The sequence below is a fragment of the Cnephaeus nilssonii genome (assembly GCF_951640355.1).
Source record: "Cnephaeus nilssonii genome assembly, chromosome: 17".
Classification (NCBI taxonomy): Eukaryota; Metazoa; Chordata; class Mammalia; order Chiroptera; family Vespertilionidae; genus Cnephaeus; species Cnephaeus nilssonii.
The window spans coordinates 32,543,109-32,567,231 of NC_137088.1; the positions used below are offsets into that span (position 1 = coordinate 32,543,109).

General features: G+C 46.9%; 1 protein-coding gene across 4 annotated transcripts in view; it reads left to right on the plus strand.

The window, feature by feature from the left end:
* The window catches only part of PXYLP1 (2-phosphoxylose phosphatase 1), a 68,770-nt gene that overhangs the window by 8,135 nt on the left and 36,512 nt on the right, over positions 1 to 24,123 (plus strand). Inside the window, exon 2 of one of the 4 annotated variants that reach the window (XM_079795588.1) lies at positions 4,482 to 4,571. The exons of the other annotated variants lie outside the window; for them this stretch is intronic. The gene's annotated coding sequence lies outside the window, so the exon portion shown is untranslated. The remainder of the gene's footprint in view (positions 1 to 4,481; positions 4,572 to 24,123) is intronic. 4 annotated transcript variants of the gene reach the window in all.

Here is a 24,123-nt window from a genome sequence, read left to right on the forward strand (position 1 = left end):
TCCCACCGCATTAGGATTGTCCACTCAGGGGCCTGTCCTCCCCCCACCCCCAGCTTGACTGGGAGCTCCTTGGCCACCCCAGCTCATCTCTAAGTCTTCAATCCTTAGCACAAGGACTGGCATGAAATAAGCCTTGATAAAGGTTGGGGGAATGAATGAGCGGTTGCCACGCAGTTAGGATTGGGCTTGGCTTCAAGTAACGGAAAGCCCTGCCTCAGTGGCTTAAGCAAATAATGGTTTACTTTTCTCACGTGATACGAAGTCTGAAGGTAGGTGGTTGCTGGCCTTGGTTTCAGCGGCTGATGTCTGTCTGTCTGGCTGGCACTTCTGTTATGGCCTTGGCCTTTCCTTCCGGAGGGCGGAATGACTGCAGCAGCAAGGAGGCGCCAGCCACCGTGGTACCTTTTATCAGGAAAGCAGACAGTCTCCTCAAAACACCCAGCAGACTTCCCCTGACGTTTCGTGGCCAGAACGGTCACATGGCCATTCCCAATTAAAAGGGCCGTGTGCGTGTTTAGCCAGGCACATTGCTGCACAGGATAGTTCGGTAGGCTCACTGCTGAAAAGCAACCCCAAAATGCTTAATGGCTCAAATATGATAGACATTTACTTTTTGTTCGCGTAAAGTTCAAAACGGCTGTTCCTTCCAGAGGTGAATTAGGGACCCAGGCTCTTAAGGCTGCCATGCCCGTTCGCATTCATCAGCACCAGAGGAAGGCGCATGGAGGATGGTGCAGGGGAGGAGCTATGGGCCAGGCATGGAGGTGGGGAATTATTCCATTAACCAGTGCTCTGGCACAGGGTCACACCTCCTGCAACAGAGGCTGTGAAAGGTGGCCCAGCCCTGTGCTTAGGAGAAGGAGGGTACGAGTTTCATGATTAGCTGGCAGTCTCTGATACACTCTTCTCCCCGCCCCCAAATCAGGATTCTCTTAGCCAGGAAGAAGAAATGAATATTGATGGGCAAATGGGGGCCTGTCCGAGAAGGAAATACTGCGCTAAGCAGGCTCCAGCCAAAAACAGGCTTTATTCCCAGATCATCTGTCCTCAATCCCTGCTTCTGCTCCCACTTTTGGGAACTGGGCCAGCAGGACAATGGAAGGTCCTCATGATCCCCGTTTCTTGAACCAGGGCATGTTCTTAACAGCTTTGAGGAAATGAGTTCTAATCGGTGTCCCTCAGCAGTTGTAGATGACCCCAGGAAAAAAAAAAAAAACACTAAAAACAACAGTCTCGGGCACCCCCAACGCCAGAGGAGCCTACGAGAGCGCCAAGCCTGAGAGCTCCTTGCTCGTGAGCCTGCAAGTGCCCCTACTCACCCAGCCTCCCAGAGTTCCTCCTGCGATTCAGCCCTCGCCCCAGCCCACATCTGGGGGCAGGGTACAAGGTTCCGAGGTGAGGACACAGCAAACAATGACCTCTGCTTCCCACTGAGATTCACTGAGAAACGCTTTCTCAACTGCTTCCTGCTGTTTTCCCCCGGTAACATTAATGAATGATCCATTTATCTATTGGGTTTGAATGATTTGTTCTTATTCGGTTTGTTGTAGGTTTCTGTGGCAGCTCCGTTCTTGGTGCCCTCCCTTCCTTCCCCCCCACACCTACTGAGCACCTGCTGTTTACTCAGCTCCCTGTCCACCCAGCCCTGGGGGAGGCAAGCAAAGAAGCTGACTCGAGCCTGTGGTGGTGATGAGGGTTGTGGGAGGGCTGTGGTTGCTCAGTGCTGGAGGAACTCACCCAACCTCAGGGTCAGGGAGGACTTCCTGGGGGAGGTGGCATTTTGAGCTGAGTTTAAGGATGAGCAGGAGTTAACCAGATCAAGAAGAGTGAAATGGACACAGACTCTGAGTTACGGGAAGGGGAATGTGGGGTTTCAGGGAGCAGCGTCCCGGAGTCGGGCAGCTATGGTGTGGCCCTTCACTCATTGAAGACAGAGCTGAACACGGCAGATGAGGTGCCAGCCAAAAGGGAGCCAGGCTCTGGGGCTAGAAGGGCGACGGGGCTGCAGAGGACGTCAGCCAGGATCGGAGGAGCCCTGGCTGCTGTCCTAAACAATGCTCCCGAGAGTTTGCTGTTGGAGGCTGAGTAGGATCTGGGCCCCGTTTCTTGTGCCGTCACCTCTCTTGCCCTGCCCCCCTGTCTCCGATTCTCATCTGGTCCTTTGCCCAGGCATTACTCAGGCTGCAAAAATAGAGGCTGGCATCAGAACACCAGCATGCGGTTGGTGGGGAAAGCTGAAACTGTCATTACATGTCACCCTGTGTGCCAGCAAGTTTTTTGATGGAGTGCTTTCTTGGAACCCCAAGGGCGGTTCTGAAGTTGGCTTACAATTTATTTTTTTTCCTTTTAACTCATACCAATAATCCTGACCACTCGGCTCAGAATATGTGCTGCCTGTGCCCATTACCCACTCCATGAGCGCATTGAAACGAACCTTTAACGCTGAAATCCACCAGGTGAGGCCTTGCCTTGCCATGGGCCAGCTGGTTGGAGGGGCCAGGTCACCTGCCTGAGGCCCCTGGGTGCTGCCCTGCAGGGTTCTCCGTCAGTGAGTTGAGGTCGGTAGCCCGCACTGCCTGAGCTGTCCGGGAAGGGACGGCCCGCAGTTTTACTCCGTCTCCCTGAGGACTTGAGGGCTGAGAGGGTTTCTAAGAGCCGGCAGCAGCATTTATTGTGATGAATGGCCACAAGGGTGATCTCCTTCATTCTCGATGCCCTGCCCTGTGTGTTAGTGTGGGATTGACAGTGCTAGGGGCGGGGCAAGGCGGGGGTGCAGAGAGAGGACCATCGGGCTAGTCTAAGTAGGGCCAGTGCTAATGGTAGGGCACTTTGTTTCTGGGTAGAAAACTTTCAGAGCTCTGCTGTTTGCTGGGTGCCTTTTTGGTATGAAGGGCTGTAGGGAATGCATAATAATAAATTACTACTTTGATATTGTGACTTATAGTAAGACATATATATATACACACACACACACACATATACATACATACATATGTATGTATATATATACTAGAGGCCCAGTGCATGAAATTCGTGCACAGGTAGGGTCCCTAGGCCTGGCTGGCAATCAGGGCCGATCTGTGGGGCGACTGGTGGAGAGATCGAGGGCCCCCGCTGGTACCTGTCTTAGCCGGCCTGGCACCGCCCGCTCATGGACCCCGCCCCAACTGCCACTACTGGTCGCCTCCCTCTGTGGGGCGATCTGGGAGCCCATGCTGGCACCCACCTTGGCCGGCCTGGGGCCTGCGGGCTGGGGGCAGCTCCTGCATTGAGCATATGCCCCCTAGTGGTCAGTGTGCATCATAGCAAGTGGTCATTCTGCCAGTAGTTCCACCCTTCAGTCGATTTGCATATTAGGCTTTCATTATATAGGATATATATACACATATATATATATACATATACATATATATACATACGTGTGTATATATGTGTGTGTGTGTGTGTGTGTGTGTGTGTATATATATATATATATATATATATATATATTCTTCTCCCTGTTTCTGGCACAGAGCTTCAAAAACCCATGGGATTTCCTGTGATGAGAGCAATAATGGTGTAATTTATGTTAATGAGGTGACTTTGGGCAAGGCCTCAGGCAGCCTAAGGATGGGGCTGGTTGCCAGGAAAACCAAGCTTGTGATCAGAGGGTTGGACTCCGTCGCACCCCCAGAGCTCTGGAGAGAGGAGCTGGAGGTTGAGGCAGTCACCAGTGGTCAGTGATTTAATCAATCCTGCCTACGTAATGAAGCCTCCTTAGAAACCTAAAGGATGGGGTTTGGAGAGCTTCCAGGTTGGTGAACAAGTAATATGTTTGTTTAAGAAAATTTGGAGAAATGTGGAGATTTGAGGAGCGTGGCACCCCAGGAGAGGGCAAGAAGACTATGCGACCTTTCCCACATACCTGCCCTGTGCATCTCTTCCATCTGGCTGCTCCTGAGTTATGTCCTTTTACAATAAACCAGTAATCTAGTAAGTAAATGTTGCTTTGAGTTCTGTGAGCCACCTTAGCAAATTAATCAGACCCAAGGAGGGGGTTATTGGAGACTCCAGGCGATAGCTAGCTGGTCAGAAGTACAGGCACAACTGGATTTGTGGTGAGGGGCAGTCTTGGGGGACTGAGCCCTTCACCTGTGATGCCGTCTCCAGGTAGATAGTGTCAGAATTGAGATGAACTGCAGGACCCCCAGCTGGTGTCAGAGAATTGGTTGGTGGTGATGTCGGGGGAAAAGCTCACACAGGTTGGAATTAGGTGCAGAATTGTTACTGCCATCAGTGCTTTCCAGGAAACATCCCATCTAGTCTCGTTCACAACCCCATGAAGTGGGTAGTTCACATCCCACTGGAATATAAGCTCCATGAGGGTAGGAGTTTTGGAATGATTTGGTCACTACTGACCCCCAGTTTCTAGGACTGTATTTGGCATATAGCAGATGCTCAGTAAATACTTCTTGTATGAATAATTGAATCACCATTTACAGGAGCAGAAACTGCAGCTCAGAGAGAGTAACGTGCCCGCGGTACCACAGCTGCTAAGGAGTGGAGTAGGCCTTGGTCTCAGTCCCAGTGAGGTATGTACCATGAGCTGTGACTTGGGGTACCCAGCCTGGTTGCCCTTAGAATGTAGGTGGCCTGAGGCTAGGACTGTAGGAAGGTCCCTAGCCGGTCTGGCCTGTCATTCTGACCAAGTTCAGCACAGCCTTGGCAAAACCCATCAGTTATGTAGCAGTGAGCTGCAGGCCCTCATATATCAAGGCCTAGAAGGTTGCCTGTCTTCTTGCTGCCAGTGCCTGGCTATAGCTCGAGGGGAGGGAATGAATATGCAGGAGCATGTTCATCAGCAGCTCCTTTGTTCTGTCATGCATGTGTTCAGGAACCTTCTGTGACTCCCTGTTCCTAGAGGGAACCTAGTCTGGCCCCAGCAGTTCTCCGCCCTGATCACAGATGAGTCACTGCATAAAACCTGCTGTCAGTCAGCAGTGCTGGGAGGGGAGGGCTTGTACCGGAGTGCACACATTTCTCCTCCTCGAAATGCCTGTTCACATCAGGCACGCCCACGGACATCCTTTTAGCTTTAACACTGTTTCTGCCTCCTCCCTGAAGCCCTCTCTGACCATCCCAGCACTCAGCCTGCCCCCAGCCCCTGAAGCCTCAGTCTGTCTATAACAGTGCACTTCCTAATGGTGTCCTGGAACCCTGGGTTCTGCAGGTGAGTGGGGCACGAGGCCCCTCCCAGTAAACTCTGCGTTTGTCTTTCTTACACATCAGGTCCCATGTTGGGTTGAGTTTTGAAAGGAGGTGCTCTTTCTTTCTTTCTTTCTTTTTAAAATATATTTTATTGATTTTTTTACAGAGAGGAAGAGAGAGTGATAGAGAGTTAGAAACAACGATCAGCTGCCTCCTGCACACTCCCTACTGGGTATGTGCCCACAACCAAGGTACATGCCCTTGACCGGAATTGAACCTGGGACCCTTGAGTCTGCAGGCCAACTCTCTATCCACTGAGCCAAACCGGTTAGGGCAGGAGGTGCTCTTTCGAAACATCTGATCTCTTTATAATTTATCATGTACCTGCCTGGTGACTTCTTGCTTGACTACATTCTTTAAAAATAATTTAAATGAGTTTACAGCTTTCTTTTTTTTTCTGATTGTAAAAGTAAAAAAAAATAAAACGAAAAAATAAAAGTAATATGTTTGTTTAAGAAAATTTGGAAAAATGCAGAAATCTACGAAGGAGAAAATAAATCTTCCAGGATCCTATCACCTGCTTAAGTGTTGTAAGTCAACCTTACATCTTGTAATTTGTTTTAAAGAAAATTAAAATTACTTGTAATTCCAGCCATAACCACACATAACATTAAGGGCATATTTTCTCTTTCCAGTTTAAAAAAAATTGTTACATTCACTCACCTTAAAAAATAGTAATAGGTTCAAAATTCTGAAGAGTATAGAATAAAAAGTCCTATTCCCACCCTGTTTCAAACCACTCAGTCCAGTTTTGTAACATATCTTTTTATAATATAACTAGAGGCTGGTTGCAGGAAGATTCCTGCAAGAATAGGGCTTCCTGTGGCCTCCTCCGCCACCCCGCCTGCTTCCCTCCCTTCTCCGCTGCCGCGCCTGCTTCCCCGCTGCCCTGCTTGCTTCTCCGCAGCTTTGCTCCCTTCTGCAACGCTTGGTTTCCTTCTACACTGTCTTCAGTCTTCGCTCTGCGCCTGGATATGCAAATTAACCGCCATCATGGTTTGGTTAATTTGCATACTCGCTCCTGATTGGCTGGTGGGCATGGCTTTGGTGGGAGTGGCTTATGGGCATAGTGGAGGTACGGTCAATTTGCATGTTTCTCTTTTACTAGATAAGATTGAGCTTCAACTGTACATGATGTATTGTAGCTTGAATTTTTGACTTAATATAACATTTTCTTTTGTCATTACAAATCTTACTTTTTGTTATTTGTATACACCTTGTAAAAACAAGGCATTAAACATATAAGTGAAATTCTGAAAAGTCCATAATAGAGATGATCACTGTTAATTTGGGGGCTGTCTCCTTCCAGACCTTTTTCTATAAGTTTATATGTTTCCTTAAAATTTCCACATATATATCAAGATATGCAAGTGTATGTTTTACCTACATGAGATCATACTTATCTTATCTAATAAAAGAGTAATATGCAAATTGACCATACCTCCACTACACCCACCAGCCATGCCCACCAGCCAATCAGGAGCTAATATGCAAATAAACCCAAACAAGATGGCTGGGGCATGGAGAGCAGAAGGGAGGCTTGGGTTTCCCCAGCAATGGAGGAAGCCAAGCTTTCCGCTTGCCCTTGCTGGCCTTGGCTGGGAGCCTGTCGATCAGAGCCAGCTGGGGGTCCCTGCCCATTGCCCGAGCCTCGACCAGAGGTTTGCGGCCTTGGCTGGGGGTGGAGCCAGGTGATCGGAGCCAGCTGGGGGTCCCCTGCAGGCGATTGGAGCGAGCTGAGGGGTCCCTGCCCAGGGCCTGAGCCTTGGCCAGAGGTTTGCGGCCTTGGCCAGGGGCAGAGCCGGGCAATCGAGCCAGCTGTGGGTCCCTACCCAGGGCCCGAGCCTTGGCCAGAGGCTTGTGGCCTTGGCTGCAGGCAGAGCCGGGCAATCGGAGCCAGCTGGGGGTCCTCTGCGGGCGATCTGAGCAAGCTGGGGGTCCCTGCCCAGGGCCCGAGCCTTGGCCAGAGGCTTGCTGCCTTGGCCTGGGACGGAGCCAGGCGATTGGGGCCAGCTGGGGGTCCCCTGCCCAGGGCCAGAGGCTTTAGGCCTTGGCAGGGGTGGAGCCAGAGATCGGAGGAGATAGGTGTGAACTACAGAGGAAACACCTTTTCTGACCACTCATTGGCTAAGCTCCTTGTATGCCACTGGTAATATTCTTAGTAACTTGGGTATAAGAATCCAAAAAGGTGATCTAGGGCTTTTCTACCACACTCCTGGAGAAAAAAAACAAAGGTCCCACTGCTGGAGGGCTAAGAAATGTCATAACCTGCCCTAGGCGGTTTGGATCAGTGGATAATGCATAGGTTTGCCAACCGCAGGGTCCAGGTTAGATTCTGATCAAGGGCATGTACCTAAGTTGCAGGCTCCTCCCTGGCTGGGGCCCAGGTCAGGGCTCATGCAGGAGGCAACCAATCAAAGTGTTCCTCTCACTTTGATGTTTCTCTCTATCTTTCCCTTTCTCTTCCACATTCTCTAAAAATCAATGGAAACATATCCTCAGGTAAGGAGAAGGAAGGAAGGAAGGAAGGAAGGAAGGAAGGAAGGAAGGAAGGAAGGGAGGGAGGGAGGGAGGGAGGGAGGGAGGGAGGGAGGGAGGGAGGGAGGAGAAAGAAAGAAAGAAAGAAAGAAAGAAAGAAAGAAAGAAAGAAAGAAGAAAGAAAGAAAGAAAGAAAGAAAGAAAGAAAGAAAGAAAGAAAGGAAAAGAAAGGAAAAGAAAAGAAAAGAAAAAAGAAAAGAAAGGTCATATCCTGTGAAAGACACATCTTGAAAATGCCTATAGAAAGTTGTCATTTTTTCATGGTGAAGGGACCAGAGTTCGTGTTGATGAAAACACCTTGGTGGCTGTGGTGACTGGCAGTGGCTGCAGCAGTGGGGTGATGGGGCTGGTGCCTTTCCCTGATCAGCCCGGTCGTCTCCCATAAAGGGAGCGGGCCTAAGCCGTCAGTAGGACATCCCCTGAGGGCTCCCAGTATGTGAGAGGGGGTAGACTGGGCTGAGGGACCTCCCCCCCAGTGCACGAATTTTGTGCACCGGGCCCCTAGTCTATTATGCTGCTGTTTATACACTCGTGTATTTTTTTCCATTTTTTAAAAATATTTTTTCAGTTACATTTGTCACACAATATTATATTAGTTTCAGTTGTACAACATAGTGATTAGACATTTACATAACTTACAAAGTGATCACCTCAATAAGTCTAGTACCCATCTGACACCATAGATAGTTATTATAATACTAGAGGCCCGGTGCATGAAATTCATGCACTCGGGGAGGAGGGGGGTCCCTCAGCCTGGACTGTGCCCTCTCACAGTTTAGGACCCCTCAGGGGATGTCCGACCGACGGCTCAGGGAGCAGGCCTAAGCAGTCAGTTGGACATCCTGAGCGCTGCCGCGGAGGTGGGAGAGGCTCCCACCACCACCGCTGAGCTTGCTGTGAGCCCGGCTCAGGGCTTCTGGCTGAGTGGTGCTCCCCCTGTGGGAGCATCTGCCCCCTGGTGATCAGTGCGCGCATAGCGACCGGTTGTTCTGCCATTCGGTCAATTTGCATATTAGCCTTTTATTTTATAGGATTATTGACTATATTCCCTAAGCTGTACTTCACATCCCCTTGTCTATTTTTATAATAGGCAATTTGTACTTCTTAATCCTTTAACCTTATTCACCCATCCTCCCAATTCCTTTCCGACCTGGCAATCATCAGTTTGTTCTCTGCCTCTATGAGTTTGTTTTCGTTCTGCTCGTTTGTTTTTTAGGTTCCACATGTAAGTGAAATCATATGGTGTTTGTCTTTCTCCGTCTGACTTATTTCACTTAGTGCAATACCCTCTAGGCCCATCCGTATTGTCGCAAATGGTAAGGTTTTATTCTTTTTATGGCTGAGTAATAGTCCATTGTATATATGCAGCACATCTTTCTTCATTTGTCTAACGATGGACACTTAGGTTTCTTCTCCTCATGTATTTTTAACTTGGTAGTATCTCCTGGAGGTTTCTCCCCGTGCTCACCTAAGTCCACCTCTTTCTTTTTACGGCTGAATCACGTTTCATGGCATGGACAAACTTTAATTTTTCAACCATTACCCTATGGATGAACATTTTTATAATTAGTCCCATTTCTGCTTTGTACATATGAGTGGGCATATTTTGAGGATACCCAGAATGTGAATTCTTGTGTGTTTATTGTTTTAATGAGACCACCACTTTTTCATGAATTCTATCCTAGTTAACCCTGAGGGGGAGTGAAACCAAACAACTAATGGGTCCGGGCTGCCTGTCACTACTTAGGCAGAGACAGGGTTGAATCATATGTGAGCATTTATTCCAGTAATGCCGGCAGTATGGATGAACAGCAGGTCACCCACGAAAATCTGCTCTACTCCTCCTACTAGCTGGCTGTTTATATAGGGAGAAGGAAGAGAGAGAGGCTGTATGCAAAGGGAAAGGGGAACGGGGTGGGGGGGTGGGGGGGTGGGGGGAGTGGATGGCAGGGATAGAATAGTTGCAGGGTCTGTGGTCCATGTGTCTCTTTCCAGGATCTTGAAGTCCAATAACAAGGTAGTTAATTTTCAGTGGTGTTAAAACCAGCTCAGGAATGGTCAGTATTCCTGAAGCAAACTCCCAGAGAGGGTCAGTGTCCAGGCACAGCAACCATATCAAAGCATGTCCTGGCCTTTGTTCTCAAAATGTATTTTCTTTTCTGAGCAATGGACCCATCTGGGCCCCAAGGTGTCTCTTACCTTTCTCCAGCTCTGGTTTTCTTCCTGCAGCACATCCTCCGGTTTCCTAAGATAGTTAGGAAAACGTGTCTATAGTTAGTAAGGTGAATAATGATTAAGTAACTGCGGCTCTGTTCTTATGATGAGCCCGTCCCTATCAGGAGCAGTTTGCCAACCACAGATTTACCTTTTTGGGAATTTCACTCTTTTAAGTTGGTTACTTTTAAGACACTGTAGAGGTTCAGAACGAGTCTCCCAGAATGTGTCACCCTAGCATGCAGATTATTTCCAGCTAAAGACAAAGTCTAACAAACTTACGAAGAGCTTCCCCCGCTTACCTGCCTAAAGGATTTCCGATAGAAAAACCTGCTTTAAAGCCAGGGAACTAGCTGTCACCTTAGCATAATATGAACTAAGTGTGGCCAACAGGGAGGGACCTCGCAGTCTGTTCTTAGAGCCCTCTCGGTGTCCCCTTGCTTCTGGGTGGCCCAGCAAGAATTTGTTCACCAAATGTTTGCTCCTTCTCATCTTCCTGTGAATTGCCGACCTTCCCTTTGAAGTCTAAGCCACTACCCTTTTTCTCCTTAGCTCAAGATGGCCTCGAAGCCCCAACTGCCTGATTTTTCCCAGGGTCCCATATTTTCACAGACACCCCCCCCCATATGTACATATGTAATTAAATTTGGTTATTTTCTTCTGTTAATCTGTCTCATGTCAGTTTAATTATTAGACTAGCCAGAAGAACTATGAAGGGAGAGAAATGTTCCCTTCCCACACAACTCTCTCACCAACAGTGTGTGAAAGAATTCATCCTCATTGATACTAATATTCACTAGACATGAATGATGTTTTTATCTTTTGCCAATCTGAAGCATGAGAAATGTCATCTTAAAATTTACATATCTTTCCATCCTAGTTTTCTAAACAGATACACATTTATTTATGTATTTATTTTTGTTTTTATTCCTCACCTCAGGATATTTTTCTGTTGCTTCTTTAGTTGTTTTTGTTTTTAAAGAGTGCAGAAGGGAGGGGGAACGATAGAGAAACTCGATGGAGAGAGACACATCCATTGGTTGCCTCCTGTATGCGTCCTGACCTGGGATGGAGCCTGCAACCGAGACATGAGCCCTTGACTGGAATCAAACCTTCGACCGTTCAGTCCTTGGACCGACACTCTAACTACTAAGCCAAACCTGCTAGGGCTACATAAACACATTTTTAAAAATTATAGTCATGCAGTGCATGGTTCCGTGTCCTTTTTTTTTCTTTTTCACATTAAAGTTTTCACATTTTCTTTTCCAGGTCATTGCCTTGTCTTCAAAAACTCAGTTGTTCAGGGCTGCTGTCTTACTGAACTGTTGCAATCACCTGGAGTATTCTTTACCTTAGTTTATGTCTTTAATCTTCAAAGATCCAGCAAATGACCAGTCACAGGAAAGCAGAAGGAGCATCCTCTGTCCAGTAAATAGGAATCAAATTAAAATCTGAATTAGATGTTTGCTCAGGGGCCTGTCCCTTAGGCATTTGTCAGGGAAGTGCCTAGAATATTGCCGTGAACTCTTGTTATACACAGACACTGAACACTATTTGTTAAAGAAGCTTCACCTTTTTCATAGTGTCCATTATGAAAAGTGCACAGCTTGTTTGTTTAGATGGAGGGATTGTGATCCTTCAGAGCATTGAACATCAGTGAAAATGTTGGCGATGAAAATAGCACCAGGTGTTAGGTCGGTGGAGTCAGACAGGAACTTGGTTCAGCAATCTTGGTACTTGATGCAAGAATTCAGAGCCAAGACTCAAACTATAAGCCAACGTTTACTTAGAAAGTCACAGAGCTAGAGCCCTAGCCGGTTTGGCTCAGTGGATAGAGCATCGGCCTGCGGACTAAAGGGTCCCTGGTTTGATTCCGGTCAAGGACATGTACCTTGGTTGTAGGCTCCTCCCCAGCCCAAGCCCTGGTCCGGGTGCGTGCAGGAGGCAACCAGTCGATGTGTTTCTCTGACATTGATGTTTTTCTGTTTTTCCCTCTCTCTTCCACTCTCTCTAAAAATCAATGGGAAAAAATATCCTTGAGTGAGGATTAACAACAACAAAAAAGAAAGTCACAGAGATAGAAGTGAGCTGTAGAAGAAATGGGTTCAGGAAACAAGTGACAGAGACAAAAGAAGGGGCCCTTGGAGCTTAGGAGAGAGAAAGAGCAAGGTAACACACCTAGGGGAAGAGGAGGAGGATGGGAAAGGTTTGAGCATGCTCCTGAGATGGAGTGAGGGCTGCATCCTCTGTCCTAAGGGCTTTTAAGGGTGGGGACTTCAGGGGAAGTCCCTGGGGAGGATCCCAATAGACTACTCAACAGCTTTCCAGATGTGTCCTTTCAGGGTCTCTACTGATGGGTCGGCACCAGGGCAGTGGGTCATTAGTCAGTGAGATTGGTCCTGATGTCAGCCATGGCTTCGCTTGTCTGATTTTACTGCTCTTCTGGGCCTGGAGCTGAAATACAGCTGAGGCCTAGATGTTATTCTTAGGAGTTAATGTTTAAGGGAATGGTCATGCAAGGGCCTGCATGGGAGTTGAAAGAGGCCACTCTTAGGCCCCTTGTTCTTCCTCCTCTGGGGTCTACCACATGACTAGCTACATGCCAGGGGAGAAAGGTCAGGGGAGGGTCCAAATCACATGACCAATGATATGCTAGGGGAGGAAACGTTACTCTGGTGGCAAAGTCCTGGTTTTCCCAGTCTTGACCATTGCTACAAACCTGGAACTTTCCACCCTAGATGATCTTCTGTACCTGGCCAATCATACTTGCTCTGCTTATGTCTGTCCAACTGCCTACCACAAAAATATCCAGGAGGCAGTGTGGTGTAATGGAAGCAGTCTTGAACTGGCAAGTCAGAAGAGCTGGCTTAAAATTCTAGCTCTTACTCTGACTGTGGTGTAAGCCTGAAGAAGACACTCACCCTGTTGGGTTCTGTGTGGTGAGGATGACCTGGGTGTAGGTTTGGAAAGCCTGATAGAGGATAGGCAAGTAGTTAGAGACCAATTCTAGCTCAACGTTAATGAGAATTCTAAGAATTAGCACCTTCTGATAATGGAATTGGCTATTGTGGCATCATATAAAATAATGGTCTTTGTCTCTGGTTCCTGGCACACAGCTCCTAAAACCCTTGCAATCGCCAGAGTCCTGAGAGTGTCTTTTATGTGCCAATGAGATGACTGCAGGCTGGGAGCCCCCAAACAGCTTTAGGATGGGGGTTGGTTGCCAGAAAAACTCAGGGAGGTAAGAGGGGCTGGAGGTTGAGTTCAATCACCAATGACCAGTGATTGGATCCACAGTGCCTACGTGGGGAAACCTCTATGGAAACCTCTAAGCAGCAGGGTTTAGAGAGCTTCCGGGGCCGTGAACATTGAGGTGCCAGGAGAGAGGGCATGGAAGCTCTGCCTTGCCCCACACCTTTCCCTGTGCATTTCTTCCATTGGGCGCTTCCTGAGTTGTATCCTTTATAATAAATCCACAGCAACAGTGAGTAAAGTGTCTCCCAGAGTTTTGTGAGCTGTTCTAGCAAATGATTGAACCTGAAAGGGGTGGGGGTTGTGGGAAATCGCCCCGCTCCCTCCCCAAACTTTGTAGCCACGTTGACAGAAGTGGGAAATGTGAGGATCCCATACTTGCAACTGGCATGTGAAGTGGGGGCTGTCTTTGGGACTGAGCCCTTAAACCTGTGGAGTCTGATGCTAAGTTGGGGTAGTCAGGGTCAGAATTGAATTGAATTGTAGGGCACCCAGCTGGCGCCCAGAAAATTGGAAAATCAGTTGATGTGAGACAGAGGAAACCCACACATTTGGTGTCAGCATTGTTGTGAGTAAAAACAGCTGAACTCTATGTTGCTGGTCTCCAGAAATGTTCTGACGTGGTCAGCCAGCCCAGTGCAGGCTTTGTCCAGCCCTGGAGATAGGCTTGTGACCAGGCCGACATCATCACCACTGTCAAGTGGCTTATGATTTAATGGCAAGAGACAGCCAGCCAAGAATGTCAACGTGATTATTTGCTTGTGTAATGACAGTCCTGGGAAGTGTCATGAAGGAGAAACACAAGGTGACTTGAGAGTGTCAGGCAGGATGCTGATCTAGACAGGGGAGTTCAAGGGCAGCTTCCCGGAGAAAGTGGTCTTTGAGCTGAGGTCAGGGTTGATCAGGAGTCAGCAAGACGGGAAAGGTGGAGGGTCAGAGGAGAAGTAGCATGTTAGCTGGGGGAAGGCAAAGAAGATGGACTGCTGTTGACTGTAGTGAGCCTCTCCTCTGTTCATTCATCTATTCTATTCATTCATCCAACAAATACTGACTATCTGCTCCGGGCCAGGCACTGGGGATACAAGAGTAGAAGCAAGTCCTAGCCGGCTTGGCTCAGTGGATAGAGCGTTGGCCTGCGGACTGAAGGGTCCCAGGTTCGATTCCGGCCAAGGACACATGCCTGGGTTGCAGGCTTGATCCCCAGTAGGGGGCGTGCAGGAGGTAGCTGATTAATGATTCTCATCATTGATGTTTCTACCTCTCTCTCCTTCTCCCTCTCTGAAATCAATCAATCAATCAATAAATAAATAAATAAAAAAGAGTAGAAGCAAGACTGACAAAGTTCCTGCATCATGAAACTCACTATTGCTGCATAACAAATCATCCCAAACCTGGTGGCTTCAAACGACCAGCATTTTACTGTTCTCGTCCTGGTCTGGAGGGGGACTGGGCCCAGCTGGTGCTTCTTGCTCCGAACTCAGTTATACAGGCAGTGGCTTGACTGGAATCATCCGAATGTTCCCTCACTTAATGTGTGTGATGCCTGGGCTGGGAAGACTCTAACCGTGCAGGCTACTTGGGCATTCCTGCCTCTGGGTGGCCTCTGGCATGGTTTCTCCAGCATGGTAGCTTCAGGGCTCCAAAGCAGGGTTCCCAGGAGAGAACAAATCAGATAGAATCTGCGTGGAATTGTCTAACTGGCCTCAGAGGTCATACATCATTTCTACCCCATTCTACTCATCGAGGTGGTCCCAAAGCCAGCTCAGGAGGCCCAGAACCCTCTCTTGATGGGACACGTGACAGAGAATTTGTGAAAGTGCTTTAAAACTACCACCCTCTACTCTCCTGAGCGTTTTCACCTTGGCTTCAAATCTTCCTACCTGCCTTGGCCACCCAAGTCCTCCCAAGAAGGCTGTATGGCCTTGTCTCCTGGCTCTAGCCTGTTCCTTGTCCCCACTCCCCCATCCCAAGCAGATTCAGAGAGGCACAGGTTTCTTCATCTCAGGTTCTTTCTTGTAGGGGGCCGGTGCCTCTTGAGGACTGGCACCCCAGGTGCCTGCCCCACTGACCCACTTCCTAATGGGGTTGTCAGAGGACATGCACGGATGGACACAGGTCCCCAGTCCCCACGGAGCAAGGCTCTTTTGTGGGTCTGAGAGATGGCCAGGATGGCTGGAGGTTATGGTGTGGGAGCTTGAGGTGAGGCTGGACTGATAGTGGGGCCTTGTAGGCAGTGGGCAAGGTTTGATGGTTATCCTAAGAAAACATAAGAAACCACTAAAGGGTAGAGTTCCAATGCCACCTGCCGGGAAGTTTATAGAAAGCAGTTTTATGGGCTCACTTATATGTGGAATCTAAACAAGTGAACGAACAAAACTAAGTTCATTGATACTGAGAACAGATTGGTGGTTGCCAGAGGCAGGGAATGGGGATGGGTGAAACGGGTGAAAGAGGTCAAAAGGTACAAACTTCCACTTATAAAATAAGTCATGGGGATGAAATGTACAACATGGTGACCTTTATTAATAATACTCTATTACATATTTGGGAGTCGCTAAGAAAAGAGATGTTAAAATTTCTCATCACAAGAAAAAACAAATTTCATAACTATGTATAGTGACAGATGTTAACTAGAGTTATTGTGGTGAGCATTTTGAAATATATACAAATATCAAATCATTATGCTGTGCATCTGGCACTAATAGAATGCTATATGTCAATTATACCTCAAGTGGAAAAAACAAAGAAGTCAATTCTTCTGGAACAAGATTTTGCATTATGTTTTAAAATTAATCTGTTAGAATGATTTCTTTTTCTTACAAAAGAAGGCTTTCAGGTATGTTCCTAACTTGGGAAGGGGAAAGGTAGATCTCCATCCTGACTGAATCCCTGATTGGCAGTCTGTGGTTAGTTATCACACGGTTGGTGGACAGAGCCAGTCTTCCGTAACCAGCAAAACTCACAGCACCATCCTTCTTCTATTCTATTCATTCATCCAACAAATATTGACTGAGTATCTGCTCCGGGCCAGGCACCGGGGATACAAGAGTAGAAGCAAGACTGACAAAGTCCCTGCATCATGGAACTCACTATTGCTGCATAACAAATCATCCCAAACCTGGTGGCTTCAAACAACCAGCATTTTACTGTTCTGTTCCTGGTCTGGAGGTGGACTGGGCCCAGACCGTTACTAGACACAATCTATGACGTGATGTCCTATAACACCCAACTAATAATGCAACAGTTGACAATGAATAGTGCCCAACTAACACCGTAACAGGCCTGGGAAGATGATTGTTTAAACAATAAATACCCTCTAAATATTGCAGGATAACTCTTTACCTTATTTAGCACACATCCTCAGAAACACAATTTAGAAACTAAATTTTATGGTGGTAATGCAGAATACGTATTTGCTCATTTAGCTTAGGTTTGTGGAAACGGTGTGTAAACAAGGATCATGACCACCCACCCCAGTGCTTTGCATTCTCAAAATCACTTGCGTCAACAGCTTCTTCCCCCGCAGTTTCTCATTAAGTTCTGTTGACATTTTTTAGAACCCCTAGTAATTTACAGGTCAGTGTGACTTGCTCTGGAAAAAAGGGCCCACCATCCACTGAGTAGGGTGGCTCTCTTAGTTTCAGGATCTCTACCTATCTCAGTTTCAAGTTAGGTTTCAAGGTAAGCATCATAGCCCAGATCACAGTGGTTTAAAGATGTAAATGATCAGAACTCTTCCCAAATGTTGCCTGATAATAAGCCTAAAGGGGTAGCCTCAATCTCTACATTTAAATCTGTACTAGAAAGCTGTTACTCCAAAGCAACAAAATTGATCTTCTTGGTGTATTTTCACTCTATTGGAAGACCCATGAATGGGAAGGAATTAACTGTTATTGTGCTATTGTGATTCAGGTATAATAAAATAACAATATATAACAAAATATATTATTTTGTTTAATCTTTATCAAAAGCCTATATATGGACAAGTATTAGTATTGATGTTAAGCTACTATAACAAATAAATCCCCAAATTTCAGTGGCTTAACATAATAGATTATTTTTCCTTCATTAAAAACAGCCCAGTTTGTTTCCAAGACAATGGTATCAGGATGGGAATGAGTGATTATTCCTGGAAGCAATGTTGCAGTGAACATGGGGTACAGATATCTCTTCAAGATAGTAATTTTGGTTCCTTCAGATCTGTACCCAGAAGTGGAATTGCTGGACCATATGGTATTTCTATTTTTATTTTTTTTTAGGAATCTCAATACTGTTTTCCATAGTGGCTGCATCAATTTACATTCCCACCAGGAGTTGCACAAGGGTTCCCTTTTCTCCACATCCTCACCAACACTTGTTATCTCTTGTTGCTTTTTATGGTAGTCATTCTAATAGGTATGAGGTGGTATCTCGTTGTGGTTTTGATTTGCATTTCCCTGATGATTACTGATGTTGAGCATCTTTTCATATACCTGTTGGCCATTTTTATGCCATCTTTGGAAATATGTCTATTCAGTTCTTCTGCCCATTTTTAATCAGAGTGTTGTTGTTGGTTTTTTGGGGGGCTGTTGAGTAGTATAAGTTTTTTTAAAAAATATTTTTAAATTTATTTCAGAGAAGAAGGGAGAGAAAGAGATAGAAACATCAATGATGAGAGAGATCATTGATTGGCTGCCTCCTGCATGCCCTCCTGGGGATTGAGCCCACAATCAGACATGTGCCCTGATGGGAATTGAACCATGACCTCCTGGTTCATAGGTTGATGCTTAACCACTGAACTGCACAGAGTGGGTGAATAGTATACGTTATTTATATATTTTGGATATCGACCCCTTATCCGACATATGATTTGCAAATATTTTGTCACACATCATAGATTGCCTTTTCATTTTGTTGACTATTTATTTTGCTGTGTAGAAGCTCTGTAGTTTGATGTAGTTCCACTTGTTTATTTTTGCTTTTAAGTGTCAAATCCAAAAAATCATTGACAAGACCAATGTCAAAGAGCTTACCCCTATGTTTTCTTCTAGGAGTTTTATGGTTTCATGTCTTACGTTCAAGTCTTTAATCCATTTGCAGTTAATTTTTGTTTATGGTGCAAGATAAGGGTCCAATTTCATTCTTTTGCATGTGGCTGTCCAGTTTTCCCAAAACCGTTTATCGGAGAGACTGTCTTTTCTCCATTGTATATTTCTGGCTCCTTTGTCACAAGTTAATTGACCACATATGCATGTGTTTTGCTTTGTGTTTTTAATCTGGGTTCTCTATTCTGTTCCATTGAACTATGTGTCTGTTTTTATGCCAATGCCATACTGTTTTGATTTTTGCTTTGTAATACAGTTTTAGATCAGGAAGCGTGATGCCTCTGGCTTTATTCTTTCTCAAGATTGCTTTGGCTATTGTGGTTCCATACAAATTTTAGGATAGTTTTTTTTTCTATTACAGTGAAAAATGCCATTGGAATTTTGATAGAACTGCTTTGGTTAGTATGGACATTTAATATTAATTTTTCCAAATCATAAGCAAAGAGCATCTTTCCATTTATTTGTGTCTCTGATTTCTTTCATCCGTGTCATATAGTTTTCAGTGTATAGATATTTCAACTCTTTAGTTAAATTTATTCCCAAGTATTTTTTTCTTTTTGATGCTATTATAAATGGGATTGTTTACTTTCTTTTTAAAAAAATACATTTTTATTTATTTCAGAGAGGAAGGGAGAGGGAGAGAGAGATAGAAACATCAATGATGAGAGAGAATCATTGATCGGCTGCCTCCTACACACTTCCTACTGGGGATCGAGCCTGTAACCCAGGCATGTTCCATGACAGGGAATCGACCCATGACCTCCTGGTTCATAGGTCGATGTTCAACCACTGAGCCATGCCGGCCAGGCATGGGATTGTTTTCTTAATTTCTCTTCTGAAAGTTCATTGTTAGAAATGTGTATAGAAATGCAATTGATTTTTGTCTTGTAGCTTTACTGAATTTGTTTATTTTAACGGGTCTTTTTTTGTGTGGAGTCTTTAGATTTTCTGTATATAACATGTCATCTGCAAATAGAGACCTTTTTACTTCTTCCATTCTGATTTGGATGCTTTTTATTTCTTTATCTTGCCTAATTGCTCTGGCTAGTACTTCCAGTACTATCTATCTACACTAATAAAAGAGAAACATGCAAATTGACCATCACTCTGCTACACCCACCAGCCAATCAGGAGTGAGTATGCAAATTAACCCAACAAAGATGGCGGTGGCCATGGAGCTGGAGGAAGCAGGAGGCTTGGGTTGCCCCTGGTGATGGAGGAAGCCAAGCTTCCCACCCGCCCTGGCCAGCCCTGGCCTCCGCTCAAGGCTACAAAGTTTCAATTATAGAAGATAAATAAATCCCAGATACCTGCTTCCAGCCGGCCCTGGCCTTCGCTCAAGGAGGCGCTGAAAAAAAAAAAGAAAAGAAAAAAAGGAGGGGCTGGAAGCTTGGGTCACCGGGGGGTGTGGCCAGCCTGCAAACAGCCCTCAGCCCCTCACCCAGGCTGGCCACACCCACATGGCCCGATCCCTGTAAATGGGCAGTCGAACATCCCTCAAGGGGTCCCAGATTGGAGAGGGTGCAGGCTGGGCTGAGAGACACCCCCCCATGCACGAATTTCATGCACCGGGCCTCTAGTATATATATAAAAGGCTAAGCGTTCATCCATCTGACCGGTAGCTATGATGTGCACTGACCACCAGGGGTAGCAGACGCTCAACGCAGGAGCTGCCGTGATGCACACTGGCCATTTAAAAATAAACAGTACACAGACCTGGTGCTGACAAACCAACACTCAGCTTCCCCAAGTGGGACACAGGCCCCGCCACCACCCTGGAGCGACCCCCTCCCCCCCCAAATCACAGCCAATGCTGCCAAGACCCCTGGGGCAAAATGCAGCCCGCAGCCCACAGCCCAGCCCGGAAACGGTTGCTGTGGGTGCCGGGTAATGACGTCATGTAACAACACCCGGCTTTCTCTCCCTAGCCACTAGCCTCCTTGGAGTTTCTTCAGCCCAGGAACCTGACTTGCTTTATAGCCAAGTGCAAACATTTTACAGTTCAACCAAATGTTTGTGAGGTGTTTTCACGTGCCTCGTCTCCTTTGATCCTCACAGAAGTCCTAGAGTAGGTAGATAGGAGACTCGGTAGAATCTTATTTTCTTTTCATTAGCCAGAAAACAGAGATTTCGAAAGTTTAGAAACTTGACCTTACAAAAAAGAAGTAAAAAATGGTGGAACTTAAAAATGACTTTAGGTTTTCTCACTGCACAAAATATAGTCAAACACTGCTACAGTAAAATATTTTACCCTTTATTTTCCCTGCGTGATCTACAATAATAATCTGCTTCATGTTGATATTTACTGCTGTGTTGCTGACAATGACCTGAAAGAGAAGTTGGGGTGCTTCACTGGGCTGGAAAATCAGAAAGCTAAACCAGAAAGCAGATCTAATTAAACAAGTTTATCTACATATATAAAAGCCTAAGTGACCATCCTACCGTTTGGCCGTCCGATCAGTAGCTATGATGCGCAATGACCACCAGAGGGCAGATGCTCAATGCAGGAACTGCCGAGCTGTGGTGACTTGGCAGCTGCGGTTCTCAGATTATGCACCTGGACCCAGAGAGGAGGGAGCCCAATTACGGGGTGCATCACCCGAGAACACCCTCTCGCAATCCGGGACCCCTCGGGGGATGTCGGAGAGCCCATTTCGGCCCGATCCCTGCAGGCCAGGCTACGGACTCCACCGATGCACATCGTGCACCGGGCCTCTAGTTTATATATATAAAAGGCTAAGTTGACTCGCGCATGCGCTATACATATAAAGCTCTCGCTGGCGCCAACCGCATGCGTGTGTTTCAATCTGTCATTGTCGATTGTGAATTTAGTTGACACTTCTATTATAGAGAAAGGGGAAATAGCAATATTAAAATATTTCTTCTAATTAATTTCCTTTCAATGTGCACGAATCCATGCACCGGGACACTAGTGTTGAATAAAAGTGGTGAGAGTGGGCATCCTTTTCTTGCTCCTGATCTTAGAAGAAAAGCTTTCGTTTTTTCACCACCGTGTATGATAAGAACCACTGATGGGCTTGTGTTTCATTACAGCTTTAACCTAAGCTAAATCAGAGTTTTGGAGCTTATAACAGTGTTCCTCCCTGCTTTACTGTAAGGGAGCTGGAGCTAGATAGTAATTTGCATTCCTCCCCGAGCTAAATGCCTGTGATTCCTATGTGACATCACTCTTAGCTCTCTTTGTTCTACCTGTCTTTTCATAAGTGCAAAGGCAGGGGAAAAGGTTTTAGAAGCTTGTTTTGGTATCTGAATCGGAGAATCCTTGGATCTCAGCACATGGAGGGCTCCTAGAGGCCACCCATGTCAGCTCCCCAGAGCACCCCCAGCCAGTAGCTGCCCACACTACCTCTTCGAGCAGGAGGGCTCATTCTGTACTGACGCCGATGCTGCCAGCCTCCCACCGAACCACCCAGCCGTTCTCTAAGAGAGATTTTAAGGGCATGGAGCTCCTGCCCACGGGCACCAGCATTGATCACTGTCCGTAGACAACCTGGAGCCCTTGTTTTGTCATGATCAAGCCCTGGAATGGGCTGGCAGGGAGCACAGGGTTTTGTCAAAGCTCTGTCGGTGAGTGTGCTCCCAGCCTGAAAAAGATCGGGCGCCGTGCCTTGATCTGTGGCGTGCATGAGTGCTCCCGATCACGTATCCATCCAGAGCAAAATCCCGTTTCTGTGTGGTGTTGTTAACCTAGGAAATGCCGCCTTCAGAGTGGCCTGGGCAGCCGGGCCGGTCAGGTGTGCCCGGTTCTCATTGCACAGCTGTGATTCTCAGGCCCTGCTAAGTGAGCGCTTTGTTTTCGCCTTTCAAAACGTGGCTTTCACCACAGGAACCTTCATTGTGCGCCACTTGTATTTGTAGTTTTACGGCCCTGCCTATTTAATCCTCGTGTGTTTTCCTTGACATTTTGATACAGTTTGCTGGCAGAATAAGAAGGATCAGCCATATTTTAAAAGTGGCTTTGTGGTGAGTAAATCCTGCCAACTGCGTGTTCTTCTTTTTTGTTGCTGACGTACTCATAGTGGTCCTCGGCATATTAATGTAAGAATGTCGGTTTCATCTGTAGCTATTCCTAAAACTTAAGAAAGAACAAAGCAGCGAAGTTGGATGGAACACAGCTTCTCCCAAAATGTCAGGGGGTGCGGGGGTGGGAAACACTGAAGTACATAAAAGTGGAAATCCTGGCTTGATGAATTAGTTATTTCAGTCTGGTCTGGTGCTAAGAAATGCTCAGCCACCTTGAACTGGAAAAAAAAACCTCAAAGGAGAGAGCGGTAGGAACGTGTCGTTCACACATGAAGGGAAGAAACGTTAATGTTTCAGAGATCTGAAAAAAATCTAAGTCTGCAGATTATCTGCCTCCACTCCTTTCTGGAGAGAAACGGTTGGTAAATAATTCATGCTGCCCATCTAAACACATGTCAGATAGGCATCAAAGGCCTTGTTAGTGGGATGTATACCATCAATAGGCTGACGGATGCTGCTCTGCCGTTTGTCACTGCTGAGTTCTGCCTGAGCAAACCAGCACTGATGTTTCTCAAACATGTAATTATGACTGTATGCGCTTTGGTCTGAAAAGTACTGGGACCGTCCTCAGCAGGCTGGGTTTGAGGAGGAGTTTTTAGAATAATTGTGTGTGTTGCCGAGTCTTCTCCACATGCGGGCTGTTGCAGACACCCCCTCGTTCCTAACAGAACTCCCATTCAGTTCAGGTCTCCATCCTCTCTCTCCTGGGAGCCTCCGCCAGGAGGTGAATCCCGATGGTTTTCACCCGATGGTTGTGGCTGGTTCCTGGGGCCAGCGATTGGTTAGGGCATGAGCCCGTGACCCAGCGCTGGCCCTTAGACGTTAGGGGAAGTCCGCTGGAGAGTTTCTGGAAGGCCTTCCTGCTCCCAATAGGAACGTGCAGCTTGCCAAGTGTGGCTGTGTGGCCACTGTCTTATGGTCCTTGAGGGTAGCTTCGTGGGGCTAGGACAGTGGTCGGCAAACTCGCGAGCTGCAGTTTGCCGACCACTGGGCTAGGACAAACACAGAAGATGGCAGAGGCCAGAGATGGAAGGAGCCTGGCTTCCCGATGGTGCCTTTGAGTTGCTGAATTCCCTGACCCTAGAGCTGCTCTTGCTAATACGGTGGCTCCTGGTGTGAGAAGGTTGACCAGTCCCATTACATTATCTAGTGTTTCCTGTTACCTGTAGCCAGGCCATCATCATAGATGCATGAATTAAGATAAAACAAAAAATAGAACCCCCAAAGAACAAAGGTTACCATGACCACGTCTCATTTATGTCACATCTAAGAGTGCCGTTCAGCCTGGTCAGGGACCCAGCTCCCTGCCTGGTGCCGTTCATCGTGACCGTGTACAGTACGTGCTTACTCATCACTACCCAGGAGGGGCCCCAGGAGGGGTCCAGTGCTCCTAGTGCCAAGGCCAGTTCTGGTGAGGGTGTTGGTTTGGCTGCTATAACGTAAGTTGAAATATCAACTTAAAAAGGTTGTGAGACGGGTTGTGCTCTCGCCAAACAATGTGAGACAGTAGGCAGTCAAGAACATGGGTGGCCTGCACCCCGGGGTCATCCATTCGGATGTCTCTCATGTGCTGCAAGAAAGCTGGCCCAGCCCCACACCAGTGGTTCCAAGGATGGGAAGGGGAGGAGGAAGGTCAGAGTGGGATTCTGACCTTCCTCTTCCAGTCACTATTCCTCGGCCAGGACTTGGTCATATAACAAACTAGTGACAACCGGAACCGTGAGCCGCGGTGTTTTCCCCCTGG